This window comes from Diadema antillarum, unplaced genomic scaffold, assembly GCF_040938485.1.
Source record: "Diadema antillarum isolate AM-2024a unplaced genomic scaffold, OU_Dant_1.0 seq00000153_RagTag, whole genome shotgun sequence".
Taxonomy (NCBI): domain Eukaryota; kingdom Metazoa; phylum Echinodermata; class Echinoidea; order Diadematoida; family Diadematidae; genus Diadema; species Diadema antillarum.
The window spans coordinates 179,487-197,109 of NW_027271226.1; the positions used below are offsets into that span (position 1 = coordinate 179,487).

General features: G+C 40.8%; 1 pseudogene; it reads left to right on the plus strand.

Moving 5' to 3' along the window:
• Positions 1-17,623, plus strand: part of LOC139727812 (zinc finger homeobox protein 3-like) — a 244,515-nt pseudogene that overhangs the window by 159,481 nt on the left and 67,411 nt on the right.

The following is a 17,623-nucleotide window of genomic DNA, read 5'->3' on the forward strand; positions in this document are numbered from 1 at the left end:
GGAAAAATGTAGAATTCTGTTAATAATATAGAATAAAAATGAATCATGTATTTGAAGATGATGCAATCAAGGAAATATGCTGATTTAGAATCTGGTTTAACATAAATATGATTATTATAACTATATTTAACATCTTGAAATTGATTTCATTTTTGTTAAACCTAAAGACCATAGGATGCATAACAGCCCACCATAAAGGTAAAAAGAAATCTAGAAGCATTCTTTGCTGTTGTTTTTTTCCCCTTTCAAACCAGAGAGCGGTATCATCCAAAATACGGTGAGCACTGTATTATGCCGAATGCCATCTGCAGATGAGATTTTATGGTAATGGGGGGTTGGGGGTGGGAAGGTAAGCTTCTAACTGCTACCACCTTAAAACAAAAACACAAACTTGACCAACAGATGGGCAACCTGCAGTGTGAGTGGAATCAGCGCCTAGACGTGGTGTTGAATTTCGTGCAGTGGGACACTCGCACTGTGAGGCTGCTCTCACTGTGTGCTCTTAAATTCTGACTTAATTTGAATGTCAGCGGGTCTGAAAAATCATTTCATTCTTGGCTCAACATCATTTGCATACTCACTGATGCTGTCACGTTCTTTGTGGTATTTAGCACTGATTCCATGTAGCCATGACTTAGACAGGAGTTATATTGTGTGTTATGTTGGGAAACATTTCTGAGAAATGAAAGTGAAATTACGCTCCTGTTTTCTCAATTTCCTGTCAGAAATTTTGTTGAGATAAGGGGCACTTTACTTGATAGTCTAATTCATTCACAAAAATAAAATGTGCCCACCAATTTACTGCAGAGTACATGACCTGAAAACCTGTTGTATTGGTGTTAACATAGTGTGGCGCATACCCCCACCGTACAGCTCTGCACATATTCAGCAATGGTTGTGCTGAGGGATGCACATAAATTCCGATGTATGAAGTATCAGATTTTGAATCAATATCCATTAAGATGAAGAATGAATGCAGAAAATGCCCCTCGCCTATATTTCCTCTTCAATCCTCACAAGATGCTATGAGCAATGATTAAATGACATGCACAGTTGATCTGGCATGTCTCTCTGGTATGCTAAATGTTAAGTAGTAAAAAATGTTAATTCATCTGGAATATTTTGCAGCAAATAAGTAAAATTCACCATATCAATCCTGTCATCATTTTGCTCATTTTCTTGTTTTGTTTGTGTTATACCTGTTTTGAGTTCATGAATGTTTTTCATCATGTAGTACTATATCTACTCCATGATTTGCTTTTACTGATTTGCCATATTTGTTATCAGTTTTACATGATGATGCTAAAGGTACTGTGTACTATTGGGAGCAGTGATTTAAGAAATGTTGGAGTTATATTTGGTGCATACACCTGTATGTGTAGGTTGGTTTTATCACAAAACATCCGACTATATAAAATACTTTGCAATAAAGCCTAAAATATCACTATTTTTCTCAATAAATCATAACTGTAGATGGTTTGTTCTAGAAACAATTTTATTATAACTATTGTTCACATTTTGTATATTAAACAATACTTACCATTGATTATACTGTTTAACATTTTTACATTGGTTGTTTCTATCCCTAAATCACATTTTAGAACTATGTTGAAGCACTAAAGCTGGGTTTTTGTTTCATCTGCAAATGGTAAATGATACCTTTAAAGATGGTATGATAATGAGCTCATGGCTAGTAACATACAAAGCTGCAAAACATGATTATGGATTACTCGGTGATGACACTGCATGTACACAGATGTTACCTCATGACATTTATACACATTATGTGTCATATGACCCACAGAAGAAAAAAAAAATCATTTAATAAAAACTCTTCACCGTGTTTAAAGAAAGTGTCAAGATCTTGATTATTAGCGTGTTGGAGAGAAATAATGATGCAAACTGGACAGATCTGACCATAGATAACTTGTCATGTTTTGTGACATCTTTGGTCTTTTCGAGATGGAAATGGATGATATTCTGAGCACACTCTCTGCTGTGTTTGTAGCGCTGGAAGATGATTAGAAGTGTCTGTTACTCCATATTTCTCATCCCATTTCATCTTTCAGGGAGAGGACTTTCCTGTGACACAACCACTGGATCTCAGTCTACAGAGGGCCACCTTCTTGGGCTGAAATCGGAAACCACCCATCCCACCCCCTCATGCACCGTGGGCAGGTGAGAAACATGTTTGTGAATATTCATAAAGGGGGGGGGGGGGGTAGAGAATGGTGACAGGTTCCACTTTATAACAGGGATGAATGGTTGCAGATTGTACTTGCAAAAAAAGATTGCAAAAGGGTCGCACAGCTCCAAATTATGACCTGCTGTTGGCAATTGGTACAGAGCAGCACTGCCAATATCTTGCAAAATGCTGTAAGTAACGTTCTGCTGAAATTGCAATAATATTCCACCCATTCTGTGAACAGTTTGCCTGGTCATTATAGTGACTGTTTTCACGGCAAACTCTGCAAAATTTTACTTTTGTATGAAGATTCTCCTTGAAATTGAGGCTAAATTGTCAAGTCAAGAGTTTCCATTGTCCTGAAAACGTGCATACTCCATTCCTGTTTTCTGGTGGTAATGAAGTCAAATATTAGTACATCAGAAGTAATTTACCACCAGATTGGTCAAGTCGTACTGACATACTTTGTTTTCATTGCCGATTATGTTAATTCTCACAAGAAGTAATGATTCCTTGAAGGTTGCTCTCACACTTGGGAAATGATTTGGAAATTTCAAAGCTTGCCGAAGGTCACACTAATAGACAGGACACAAATTACTGTCTGAGAGGGAACTGAAAAGCTTGAAATTTGCAATCATCTGCCATCATGTTGACTTTTCTTTTTCTTGAACACAAGATCTCTTGAGACCACAGAAGCAATGAATTTCAAAAGCCTTTTTTATCTTTCAAGAAGTCTTTTACATTTTTTTTTTCAAAAGTAGAAATGTATCAAGGTATTAATTCATTTTCAAGAAATGGGAAGTGCGAAAGTGTTGATTACTGATTCATTTTTATACCAAGAATAGGCAACTTCCATTTCATTGTTGTTGTTGTTGTTGAATATGATTGATTTTCTCTCTATATGTCACAAAATACAAACTCTGGATGACAAGTGCTTTTTTAAAATCTCTTGTGCTTGAGATGTCTATCAGATATATTATCAATTGATAATCTGGACTGTAAGCATTGTCTGAGGTTTGACATAATGATATGCATATTTCATATGTATCTCACTTTTGCAGCAAAATCTTTTCACCAATTCATCTAATAAAAGAACTTGTGTTGATCTAATTTGATCAAAGCTGAATATGTCTGGGAGTGAACATTGATACATTTTCATCTTAAGAAAGTAAGCAGCTCATTTGAATAGTGGACTTTCATAGATTGGAGCAGCTATTGAAGCAATTTTAACTGTCTTCAGTGGAACGTGTTGTGATCATGTGACATTTCTTTTGTAGCCTCTTATAAACAGGGCTAGAGATATATGTGTCAAGCTGACACCATGTTGCTGCATTGCTTGGAATCTTACCGCTGATAAAAATGTTGAGAAATATATTCCATCTCAGCTACTTAGTTATGTGTGAGCGATGAGTAGAAGTGTTGCAATCCAGTTCGATGAGATACGAGTAATATGTATTCTCCTGTCAGAGTGATGCAAGTGGTAAAATGTCAGTAGAAAAGAAGATCGGAGTGGCAGTGAGGTAGAAGGTCGCTTGTGAAGGTTTGACTATGCACAGCCCAGGGAAGCGGGCCGCCTGCCGGGTTGGGGGGAAATGCGTGGAGTCGGTGTGATGATTGCTTTGAAGTGGGGCATGGGTTGTGGGGAGAGACTGTCAGGCTGATGTGTGGTTGAATGTAAACCTCATCAGAGGACTCTCCTTAACCAGGAAAGGGGGTGAAGGGGGGGGGGGGGGGGGTGGGTGTAGGGGTTTGTGGTTGCAGGTTTGCTGTATGGAGAGGTGGAACTTTCTAACAATGATGTGAAGTGTGCCCTGGCTGGCTGCACGGAGACTAGCATGACTCACTGGAGCAGGGCGAGGGCAGGCTTGTTTTTTTGACAGGGGTTTGCTCAGTCCCCGCACAGGCTGCAGACGTGTTTAGAACCGACCTGCTAATTTGCCGCTGCACTGCCAGCCAGCGACTCTGCCATAAGCTGCCCCACGGTGTAACCCTGGCAAGCAGTAGGACTGGTTGCATCGCACCCTGACTATGTCGAACTCGTGTAACGGGCTGCGGGCAAGCTTCATGGGGAACATGTTGTAGCTGTAGATGGCTGTGATGGCTGAAGGGGTACAGGGGCCTTGGCAAGAAGATGAGAACATTCGCACTAGCCGCTCTTTGTGTATGTGTGTGTTGGGTAGTAATTTTCCGTACAGCGATTGTACAAGTTGACAAGATAATTTTTGCACTAGGGAAGAGGAATGTTTGTATTTCAGCTTCCTGTTAGTCTGCGTAAATAGACCTCGTCAATAATTCATTGATATGAAAGATGACAACTGATTTGGTATAATTCCTATTCATTTCATCTTTTTCTGTCTGCCTATCTTGACACCTCAAATGGAGCTTATTGTTAGTACAAATGTAGCTCAAGTATTGGTAATATGCATGTGCAGTGACATGAGTTATGATATGATTTTATTTTGATTTCCATGTAAGGCTCATAGATGTAGGGCCTACATTTTTTTCATAAAGCAGTACAATCAAATTTTTTATTCAACTTCTATAAGATACAGATCGAAATCTGATGTTTTGATTTTGTAATTGGACAAGAATGCCAGAAAGCCCACTTAACATGTCAGTATCTCAATTATTATTCTGTCATCGTAGTAAGTCAACAGACATTTTCTAGGAATTTTAGTACTTGAATTTGGATGTTGAGGTCATTAAGTTTCCCGATATCCAACATGTTGCTCATGTCTTTGAACTATACTAAGTAAAAGTTTAATGATTTGTAATGTTCAGGAGAGAGAATATTCATGTAAAAGCACAAAGAGCATGGTATTTAATACTATCCCTCCAGAACTGATACATAGTCTTATTAAAAGAGAGACTCCCCTCTATCTTACAGAGTTCTCTCCTCCTCCTCCTCCTCCTCCTCCTTTTCCTCCACCTCCTTCTCCTTTTTATTCTCCTCTTCTTCCTTCTTTTCCTCCTCCTCCTCTTCTTCTTCTTCCTTGAGCTGTCCCAGGGACAGTGAGGAAAGTTGTGCCAGCAAGGCTATGTGAAGAAGTGAGCGTTCATACATGTGCACACACACACACACACACACACACACACACACACACACACACACACACACACACACACACACACACACACATACACACACACTCCAACACACACGCACACACACCAACACACACACACACACCAACACACACAAACGCACACATACGCACACTCTCCCAGTCTGGGCTGTTTCTCGTGCTCCTGTTCCCGGGCAGCCGCTTGGATTAGATTTCAGTTTGTCAGGGTAGTTTGCTGCCAAGGCTGTGCGTCCGCAGGGAGCCCGTCTCTTCTGGAAATGCCCCGCTGGGTGTCCTGGCCAAGGGTGTCAAGGGGAACGCAGTGACTGAGGCATTACCACCGACGTCTTGCTGCTCAATTGTCTCATTGCAGTGGTCTCACTGAGCGCGATCTCCTGTCACTGGACTGCCCATCGTGGGTTAAGCAGACCCGGGACAAATTGTCGAGTGACTCTGGAGAAGCAACTTTTTTCCTTTTTTCCATCCGATATTTACCTGTATAGGTGGGATATATTCAGATTTAGATATCAAATTTGGTATCTCTGTAGTCCTGAACAGACTGTTAAAAAACAATTCTGCGGAGACATCATATCCCGATGATGGCTTTTCATCTACTAATGACAAACATCTTTATCAGATTGAACCCATCCAAAGTAGCCACTGCCCAATCACAGGAAGATCACTCAAGACCATGATCACTCCGCATCGTCGTAATTTCATCTTCCTGTGAAAACAAAAATGGTGAATGCCAGCATTAGGTCACCCTTTCCCTTCTCTGCTGCCCGGTAATTCTATCCTGTCTTAATTAATATGGATAAAACTCCCTGCCAGAGAATGGCAATACACCCTTGCTGACAGAGTGTGAATTAGCGCACTTCTCCAAAGGTTAAACCAACATCACTGGCATTGGGTTGGTGGACCTCACCCAAATCCCCCAATATGTCGTTAGCTACCCATGTCTGATTAATGATTGAATAGATAACTCCCACTTCTATCCAAAAGCGATGCCTTTGCCTCCCAAACTTAGAGTGGAGGAATTCAACCCCCCCCCCCCCCCACCCGAATCAAGATTTACACATGTTCGTGCCTTCTCCACATTTATGGAAATAGAATATCCCGTGGAACGACAGCGGGTTATTTTGCTGTGCAGTTATTTTCCATGCTGATTGGAGATGGAGGGATTATGTAATAGTGACCTGGGTCGCAGCCCACTCCCAACACTTGATCTTCCCTCGCTGCAAACTTGTCCCTCGTCTTGCCCTCACCCACCCCACATGGCACACAGGAGGGCTTAGCTGACCCCATTTTATGAACAAATCGCCCCGTATGCCCACAAGGCATTCCAAAAGAATTTCGCTAAGCCCTCTTGTCTTCTTCATTTCGCTTTTCCCCCTTTTCTCTCTCCCTCGTTCCTCCATTAAACCACACCAAGATCAGTTTACACTTCTGGTAGACATTTCCTCAAGTTCATTTTTTCCTCATGCATTGATTTCCATGGCTTAAGTGCTTAGGGTCCGTCTTGTGTTACTCACGCATTACAAAGTCTTTATGTTTGTTCTCTGGTGTAGATGAGAAATGATGGATAGATGTTCGAACAAAAGTTTTTGTTTTCCTTCCTGGACACTTCTCCCACTGGATCCCCACATCAGAAATATAATTGTTCATTAGCAAATATTTGCCAAGCTTTCATAAGGAAAGTTGACATATTTTCTCGCTTTGTTCATGTCGGTTTGTCGTGGATGTGTGTGCTGTGATACCAGGACAGGACATACACTCAGTGACTCGGGTAAATCAAATCTTGCCTCAAATTCATCAAAGCTTAGCGATGATGTTTATTCTTCCCTGTGCTGGTGGGTGAATCTTGCATCTAAGTCGTGCTGAAATTGATAATCAGTAGTCGGTTGAATTCACCTTCTACATTGAAAAACATATTGAAAAGGACAATAAAAATTGCCAATGTTTTAATTGTCAGTGTTCTACATTTGTCTTGATGATTATGTCTTTACCTTTACAGTAACCGTGAAAATGAATGACTCGCTATCACCGCATGAGTTCAAAAGAGTAGATATGTTGGAAAGATAAGAAAATTGCAGATATGAAATTAGTCGTACTTTGCTAGACTCTTTCAATGAGGAGATATATTCCCCAAAAATGGGATGGCATTTCTGAAAGTATGCTAGAGCAAAGGTAGCACATTTTATGTTTGCATAGGCCTACAGATTTAACAAATAAAAAATTGTTCTTGTTGGCTTTGCACCACATCGGTTGATGCTTTTGAGTTTGTGTAGACTGTTGGCAAAAATGGAAACTGTGACAGAGACCATTTCAAAGAGATTTTAACCCAAAATTGCCATTAGCTTGTAGAGATATTAATCCCAAAGTGCCACTCGTTTTAAGAGAATTTAATCCAAAAGTGCCACTTGTTTTTAATAGAAAAAAGAGAGAGAAACCCCCCCCCCCACCAATTTGCACATCTAGACCTTAAAACATCATGAGCGCTAGATTTTCAAAAACAGGTTCCCATGTATCTCATACAGTCTCTCAGTTTTGATGAGTGATAGGTCCATCATTGATGTGACTTATCTTACAGTGTATTTCAATTTGTCTTCATATTAAAGATAATTCCAAATAGTCCAAACCCAAGTCAAAAAGCTGCAGACAAAAAGAAAAAAGAAAAAAAGAAAGATGAGAGTGATTGTTGCCTTACCATCATAAACGCAGTAAGCATACAGTCCTCAAACAGTACTGCAGTGCTGTAGTAGAAGTATTTTCTTATTCAACAATTTTAGAGGAAAGAAAAGAACAAAATGCAAATCAAAGAAGATGTCTAAGAGACTAATGGTGCTGTGTATAGAAGGCACTGTTCTTTTCTTTGGGGCTCAGAACATCAAGCAAGCAAAACATAATGATGGGCTGTCAGGTACAGTATGCCCTTAAAATGTCACAGATCACAGTAGATATGTCTTTCAAAACAAATTTCATATTGAGCATTTACATACAATGTCCTGTCCTTGTATAAGTTGTATATCATTATAAAGTGATGTCCATTCCCTGGGAATGAAGGATTAAGTGAGACCAGCATGAAACCTCCTAATCCTAAGCATGATGGGTATGTTGCTCTTTTCTTGGGGAGGGGTAGGGGGAGGAGTAGGGATGGAAGTGGGAGGGGTAGGGCTGGAAGTGGGAGGGGAATTGGGGATTAGAGGGGAAACACACCAGGAGGGGAGATTCTTCCTCATTGTCATGGGAGACCTACCATCTAAACACTGTTTCCATGTCGGAACCAGAAAGACAAACAGCAGGAAGATGCAAGGGAGGTGATCTCCCAGTGGTCTCTGATGGTTGGGACTGCTTCCAGGGGGGAGGGATGATGGTATGCATGTTGCAAGCCAAGTGCTGCCCTCGTTGGACATAAGGAAGAAAAGCTAGGAAAGAATGTATCCAAGCAAAGGTTTAGATATGCCATGAAATAATGTGTATGATAATGAGAAGACTGTGATTATGATGATTGTAGGGATGTGATTATGGAAATATGATGATGAAAGCAGTCTGTGCAGTTGTCAATCTTATGACTGTATATATTCTTAGTGTTCATGATGATTATGATATAATTTATATTCTTGAGTTACTGTCACAGTTCTCATCAATTTGATAACTGCGTTTCTATGATACTGCCAATACGAATTGGGCTCCATTTACACCAGGCATCATCCAAGATAAGCATTGCTCTGTGTACTCCTGAGGTGACACCCTGTTTGACTGCTGACCTCCCTGTGACCTCTGTGAACTCAGCTGACCTGTCCTGCCTGCACAGAAGCAGGCTAGCCTTAGGGGGCCAGTGGTTTGTTCCACCTGCAGTCAGGAATGGTGATCTAATACCTTAGCCTCATTTCAGACCCTACACAACATAGGAAATTATATCTTTTGTTTTTATATCATGTTTTCTTCACTTGAGCCACTGGAAAATCAGAGTTGTAGAGTTTGCTTTTGTGTGAACAAATATGATGTTTGCATGATTTGATGCTTAGGAACTTCAAATTTAAATTCATATTTTCTGAAAGTGCTAAAAAGAAGATTGAATTGTAACACTAATCACTTCATATTAACTACACTAGTACACACTGGGAAGGCATGAGGTTAAGATTCATATTCTGATGTTTTATATACTTACTTTGAAGGCAATCTACCAAAGGGAATCAACTGCTGTAATGGAATTGCTGAATTTAAGGCAAAAAAATTGACAAATGTAGCAAAATTTAGGATGTGGAAAGAAAGATTTAACATTCTGAATATCAGTGGGTCGGTATGTCAGCATTTCTAATGTGTTGACCCGACTGTGTTCTCACCTGCTGAGAGTCATCATTTCATCTAAGCATAAAAAGACTGAAATTTTGATTGGCTTTTGTTTTTCTGTGGGGAATCAACTTTCATTGTTTTGAAGGATGTGTGGTAGGTAATTCAGTATCTGTCAGGAGGAAAGTACATCATTTGAGGATTTCTCCAAAAAAAAAAGAAGAAAAAAGGAAAAGATAAATGATATTTGGGTCAAGCAAACAGGAGGTGCAGTGCTTCGTTGGTGTCCTGGTGGAAACGACCAGAACGTTTTCTTAGAATCATTGCTCTGTGGTCCAGAACTTTTAAGTTGAACAGATATACAGTGCTTATGTCTGTCTGAAGTAACTGTTTAGCAAGTTATAACAGTCCATTCTACAATAGATCAAAAGTAATTCAGTATATAGGGAGCCTAATGTGCATTAAAAAAAAAGTGTTGAGATTTGTCCTGTTGTTTTACTAAGTACAGACAAGAGATGGATATTTGTTGATGTTTCATATACTGCCGCTATTATTACATGTTCTCTCTATTAAAACTAGTATCATTGTTACACAAGAGATATTGGATTCACATTATGATGTTTTGGTAACACAAGTAATATCAAAACCTGCTGAGAAATATTGCTCAAAGTCAAATGGTCTCAACTGCAAAATGATAGCAACTGAACCAGTATTGATATACCATATGGGCTGACCTGTTCATATGAGCATATCTCTTTTCTCACAGACCAGTGTTTTCATATTGCTGGTGTGTTTCAAACGTCATGTTGTTTCTAAAGCTGTTCTGTGTTGTTTCAACTCATCGTTTACATACACCCGCTGCTGAAAACTTGTCCATCCGATCTCACCCAAATTCCCACCCCAGCCTGTGCTGTTGTTTTCACAAGGCAAGAGTAAAGAAAGACGCAGACACACGCACATACAAGTCAAACAAAGAGATTGTTCCTTTCTACTGTTTCTCAGCGGTTTTGGTATGTGGGATAAAAAGACTGGTGACCCTTTTTTGCAGTTATCTTTGTGAGGATAATTTGGAAGGTTTACCCATCTAATTTCCCTACTTGCATCCAACGCCCTAGACTGGACGTAAGAAAACACTTCTACAGCCAACGAGTGGTAGACAGCTGGAAGATGTCATCCAGTCACAGACACTCCTCACCTTCAAAATGAAATTGTCTAAATTGGGTTATTAATGGGCTAAAAAGCTCCCTAAACCCTGCCACACTTGCAATCTATCTATGTGAAGATGGAGGTGTGGCACTTCAAGGTAAATTCAAGGTAAATTTATTCATAATTCAGTGTATGATACTGTAAATCTAGAAACATTCATGGCATGAAACGTTCACAAATTGGAGCCGATTGCCATCTTCGCAGCATGAAACTTTCGCAAATTGGTAACTGGCATTCAATGTATTGTGTGTAGACAAAAACTTTGCATGCATTTTACTTTCATGAATCTTGTCTCACGAATTCACGAAAATTCCATACGTGGGAAAATTTTTGGTTTTACACAGTATAGGCTCACAATATGCGAGCAAACAATTGTCTATGATCCAGTAAAGCTTGGGATAACACTTTGCATGGGTGTGTACATCTGCAGATGAATGTATATTTGTTTTTGAATGTGTAGGCCCTATGTGTTTGAATGTATTTGTGTGTATGTGTATACATGTTTGTGTGTGGTAATTAGGGTTATTACAGTATGAAGGGGATTAAGTGATAAGCTTTCACCGCAGAAGTAAAGTTTAGTTTGATGTACTGATGGCAATGACAAAGATGGCACTATCAATGAAGCCAGAAATCTAGCTGTAGATAGAATAGGACAAGGTTTCTTCTCCCATTGCTAGCTTTATATTAGAAATCATCTTTATCGTCATCACCATCATCATCATCTTTATCTGTGTTATCATCAACATCTTCTTTATTATCATCGAGCAGTTGATGATTGAAAGATTTGAGTCATTTGTGATGATGTTATCCTGTACATCCCTCTTTAGGTGGAGAAAACATTTTAGTTTGGCATGCAGGGAGTTAAGCTGCAGCCATTATATCCTCCTCGTTGAACCGTCCGATTTTCTTAAAGTGCTAAGGCTGAGCTTGCCTGACTGCCTGATGGCCTGTATGTCTTGTTCTTTCCAATGTCAAGACTCTGCCTGATATGGAGCAAACAGTCCAATTATTGTGGAATTGCAAACATAATTCTGCTTTTGATTGCTCAAGCAAGCACATCCTATCAGAGCAGATAAACTCCCCCCATAATCAAATCGAGTTAGCCGCCACTATCTCCCCCGATCCAGCGCCCATTAGGGCACATTTTTGTTTCTGGCAGAGTCTGTGATAACTCGTAATCACTCCAATAATTCGGGCGGGGAGGGACAGAAAACAGGAGAATAAAGAGGGGGGGGGGGAGGATAAAAAGTGAAGACACAGTATAACCTCAATGAAAAGAAGAATAAAATGTGGGAAGTTGTTTCCCTGTACCGGAGGCCCGCTAGAGTTCCTTGAATAACTGTCAGTTACTTCATAATCCTGGGAACGTTAATGGAATTTCGCTGCTGTTCTGTCTTGCTGATAATTACCCCTGGCTCCCCAACTCTTTGGCATAATAAATTGATAGGTTCTTGTTTCTCCAACTGAGACCAAGGAATAGGGGGAGGGGGGGGTAGCAAGAGAGGGAGAGGTGTAGAGAAAGAACAGAGGGCTGCACGGTCCCAGAGGACGGGTGCTTAAGCCGCCGAGGAAGGGCATCAATGCCAGTGTGTATATGGCAAAGAGCGGCGAGTTCTGTTGGTGTGTGCGGTTCTACGGCAGAATATTTCCAGATGTTGTAGACTGCCATGGCCCTGGGAAAGATTATGAACTTGTTATCGTGGTATAATGTGTGATAGTGTTTTTCTTCCAATGAATGTGGAGTTCCAATGATGAGGGGAGATTAGCTCCTCCTTGCCAACCAGGAATGATGGGATGATAGGATGATTGGTGGGTGGGGTGAAGATGGTAGCAGAAATTAGAGGCTAGCGATACCATTCATCCTAAAGATGGATAGGTAACAAGATACAGATTATTACCACATGTTATAGTTACTGTAAAGCAAAATACTATTGCGGCATAACATTTTTGCGTATTGGAGCTGACGGCCTTTTTCAAGGCATAACATTTTGCAAAGTGCCACTGGCATTCAATGCATATGGTGTAGACAAGAACTTTCGCATGTATTTTAATTTCGCGAATCTTGGCTCGCTCATGAATCTTGACTCTCGTGAAGTTTCCGAAATTAAAATGCGAGTCAACATTTCTAGTTGTAGATATTTAGAGTTTACTAAGTTCTCCTGCTCAGGAAATATTGGCCTTTTATGACGTAAGGACCATGAAGAAGTAAGGGAAGGGAGATTTGTCATAGGAACATTTGAATTGCGTTCCAGAATCTTTGTTCCAATAATTCCTAAAGTTTGCCATCCACTGCAGGGTCAATGGTCATTTCGCTTTACTTTTTTAGAGAAATATTTTAATGTATCAAAGTGCACTCATCATTTGTTTAATCTATCATGGCTGAAAAAAGTGGGTGCCAGAAAATGTCTAATGCTGCGATTACACCACACACTGTTTAGTGTCTTGTCTGAGCAATAAGTCACTGTGATTACACATGGCAGTTACTGTCTGATTCGAAATAGTGCCCTGTGGTCCAATCAGAGTGAAAATAACCCAAGAAAAGGGAAAAAAAAGATAGAGAGGGGGAAAAATCCATGAGGGAAGGATAAAGAGAGGCCAATTAAACAGGAACCAGTGATTTAGAGAAGACTTGGTAATCCAGGCCTTTTTGGCTCTATGTGAGTTCCTTGATCCCTGTCAGTTCCTGGTATTAATTGCTGCTAAGCTCGTCTAGTTCATTTGTACAATATAATGACCTATTTCGCTGCATTTCTATCACTTTGCGGAAAGCGAATAGAGACCGATGTGGGAGAAGGAGAGATTTAGGGGAAACCTTGGGACGGCAGAGAACTAGGTTAGAATTTAGTCTTAGGGATTAGAAGTCGTACAGAGAAGACAGGAAAGGGAGTGTTTGTTGTGCTCAATCTTGTAGGACGCAGCAGCAAGAAGGAGCTAGGAATGGACAGAGATTGGGTGGAAAATCAGGGCAGGACATACAAACGTGGATTAGCAGTCAAATAGTAAGGGGGGGGGGGGGGTAATCAGCAAACTGAATCAGAGGCAGAGCATTTCAGGATTAGACAGACATGAGCTTGCAATCGTTCTGTTAGTCAGGGCAACCAAGGCCATGGCTTCCTTGGCTCATTCTTCCATCCTGCCCCCTCCAACGACGACGACGATGGCTCAGCCAGTGCACTTGTACACTTTGGGTCAGTCTGGGCGGGGCTTTGCAACCTCCGTTTATTAGCCAGTCACAATGCAAATAACCCCCTTCGATTCATCCCCTGGTCAGAGGTTGAGTGAACTTTCTCCGATCAAACCGTGGTGTTAATGCCCTCACACACATACACATACACACACACACACACACACACACACACACACACACTTGCAATACACTGCAAATGCTAATGCCAAGGAGCTTCAATCTGAGCATGTACTCATACACGCACCCACACACACACACACATGCTCACACTCACTCAACCACACTCCAATCTCCTGCTCCCCCCTCCCCCATGACCTGATCTCAGGCCAAGCAGCAGTGCAAATTGTCTTGTTAACGCCTTCTGCTGTCAGTATGGCCAGAGAGGGAGGCAGACGGTGGAGATGAAGTAGAGAAAGAGAAGAGAAGAGCCTAGCAACAGAGCCTAGCAACAGAGCCTAGCAACAGAGATAAAGCGGAGTAGTGGTGATAATGGTTAGAGAAGTCGGGAACTTGAGCGAAAAGAGAGCAAGAAGACGGGGACAGAAGGTTAAACTTTGTTGGATTACATCTCCCTCATATTTTTACACCCATTCACCAGCAGACTTACTTGTTTACTATGCCCACAAATACAACGGAAAGAGGAAATCCAAACTATAGAGGGAGGGCTGCTGCTCTACTTTTGGCACGTCGATGACTTGGATTTTGAAGGGGGGGGGGGGGGGAGAAGGCATTAAACATTCTAGCCATAGCTCTGTATGAAGCTATGCCAGTGAATTAGGAGCCTTGTGGCTGACTGGAAGTGCATGAGGTCTGGCTTTGCTGCTTATTACCCTTTCGTTTAGAGTCTGATGTTAGGAGAGAAACGGTTGCCAGTACTTGAGAGGAGGAGAAGAGAAGGCTGTAACCAGGACAATTATTGGACTATCTGCATGATTGTTGCCAGTGGCTTCTTTAGTGCAATGCCCCTTCCCAACCAGCCGCATCATGGCTAAATGAGATATGAAATGCCTAATTACTTCGAATACTTGGGATGTTTTGAGGCAAATATATCCTGACTGAGGAGAAAACAAAAAGGAATAAGCAGGCACTAAGGCAAGGAGAATTTAATGAGGTAAATTAGACGAAATCAGATAAATTGGGGAGCTCATATTCCAGTTACGGCTATTTTGTTGCTCCGCGTGTCAAATTTGGGAGCGGTTGTGTAAACTTGGGGTGACAGGTGTTGGGATGTTCGGCCGAATCTCGGTGATTTTCACCCGCCTTGTTTCGGTGCCTCTGTCCAAACATATGCACCATAAAGATTCACACCCAATCAACCCGGCCAGCAGGGATGGATGGATGGATGGAGTGGGAGGAGAGAGGGGCGGAGGATTGAGATTGAAGAAGGAACAGGATGGAGAAGGGTGGGGGGGGGGGGGGGGGGGGAGGAAAGAAAGTACATTGTCTTGTTGAAGACTTGAGGCAACTAGTGCTAGCTTATTTTTAACATCTCCAGGCCTGCTAGTAAAAGCCTCCTCAGCAAAGCTAGAGCAAGAAAGCGTGTTTTGGTTTGCATGGAGATACATTTACACAAGTGTAGGTAATCTAATTCTTGCATGTGAGAACGGCATGCAAGGGTAAAAGTTTGGGAGGGAAGACCATGAGGAGGCATAGAAGTGGACATGTGAGAGGGCTGTTGCACCTCTTCACCAAACTTAAGAGTGGGAAACCCAGCTTGCGTTACGGTGTAAGGAACATCTTGGGGACGGTGTTTGATAAGATTTGCGATAGCTTGCACTCACATCAGTAACAGGGGGAGAAGAGCACTTTTGAGTCTAGATCTCAGACTGTCCTCTCTCTCTTTCTCTCTTTGTCTTCACTGTCTGTATGTTTGTCTCTTTGTCTCTCTAGAACAAATAAAAATCACTTTTTTTAGTTCAGTTTTACTATTTTTTTTTTAATGTAATAAGATTGGACCATACCCAGAAGATTGATTACATTTTGAAAAAAAAAGAGAGAAAAAAAGAAGAAGTAAATGTGGAAATTACTTCTGTCCATATAGGCCTAAATGTTTCATAGTCTTGCTTGAGCTCTGGAAAGAGATATTTAATGCTTGAATTTATTATATTGATGAAAATTAGCAATTTCAGTTTCATTATACTTGTGATGAAAGATATACTAATTGAGATGATTTGCTGTGCCATCTTCATGTGCTTTCACTCATGTATGTCTTCCAAATTTCCATTTATTTTGCATTTCTGTGAACTTTGAAACGTTGAGATACTTATTGAAAAGCAACCTTACTGCTCATGAAGCAAAGAAATATAGGGTTTCTGAAAACATATAATGCAGGTCGATAATTCTGTGATTACACTTTAGGTGTAGGACTTCACAAAGGGTTAGAATAGGTGAAGGTGATGATGCCGACTATGACTGGGAGAGTAACCATAGCAACAGCATCATAAGAGTTTACTTTAAAAAAAAGAAGGTTGCCCCTAATGAGAAAAGGCAGTAAGTCTTCCTTCTCTCTCTCCCTTTCTCTGTATCTTCATCACTTGTCTCACTATATTTTTCTCCATTTTTTCCATCTCTTGCTCCTCTGTGTTCTGTCTTTCTATCATTCTCATTCTCTCCTCTCAATTTTTACCTCTCGCTCTCACCAGCCTCGCTCTCACCATCATAGGTTCTCTCACCACCAGAGGAGTGATTAGTGCTTAAAGAAATGGTACTTGTGCCACCTTAATGAGTGTTGCTGCCATGGCAACAGTATCCATGATGGGGGGAACACCCCTGGGGGGTCAGCAATCTGCAAGTTGACCTTAGAGCTCTTGGCCGTTGTCAGGGTCATCCCCACCAAGCCCTCTCAGAGGGAGGCAGTGTGCTCAGGGGAGGGACAAAGAGCAAAAACTGAGTCAGTGAGGCAGACTGGCAAGTCACTTGTGACTGTCATCTTCTCCTTTCAGTTCAACCCTCTGGTAGTTGAATCGATGCTGTTTGAATGAGAATTTCAAGCTATCTGCAGCCTAGGTTACGCTTTCCGATTGTTATAAAAAGATGATAAGAATTGAAGTTTATCTGAACTTGATGGGAAAACCATTTTGAGTTGATTGGACTGATTTGTTTAGTGTTTGAGTAAGTTTCATGGAGTGACTGTCTCTCCAACATCTGCAGGCATTCTTCATTAAACACAGGCTTTAGGCATCATTTTGAAGATGACTCAATTTCCTCAAAGATGACGGAATGTAGCGCACATGAAATTGTCGACTGCAGATTGTACAACAGGTGAAATTATCAGGTGTTCAAATGAATTTTTTTTAAAGATATTAATTGCAATGAATAGTTGTAGATTTCCATCACCTAAAAGTGACTAATAATGAAAAACTACCACAGTCTTGTGATCATACAGTGAAATATTCATAAAGATACATACTTATTCCTGTTAAGCCAGAATAGCTTTGTATCCTAGGATTCTTTGCACGATGACCTCCCCCTCTCTCATGAGACTCTCAAAATTTTATAATTACAGTAATGAACCTCAAAAACATCAGCTGTTGTTAGTGAAATAATGGCTAGATTTTGTTTTTTTCAAAGTTTAGTATACCATGGATCAGAAGCCATGGGATCCTGATGTCTGTATATCTTTGATCACATATGTCCTTCATTGAGTGGTCATTAGTAAGATCAGGGTGTGGCTTAATCCAACACATA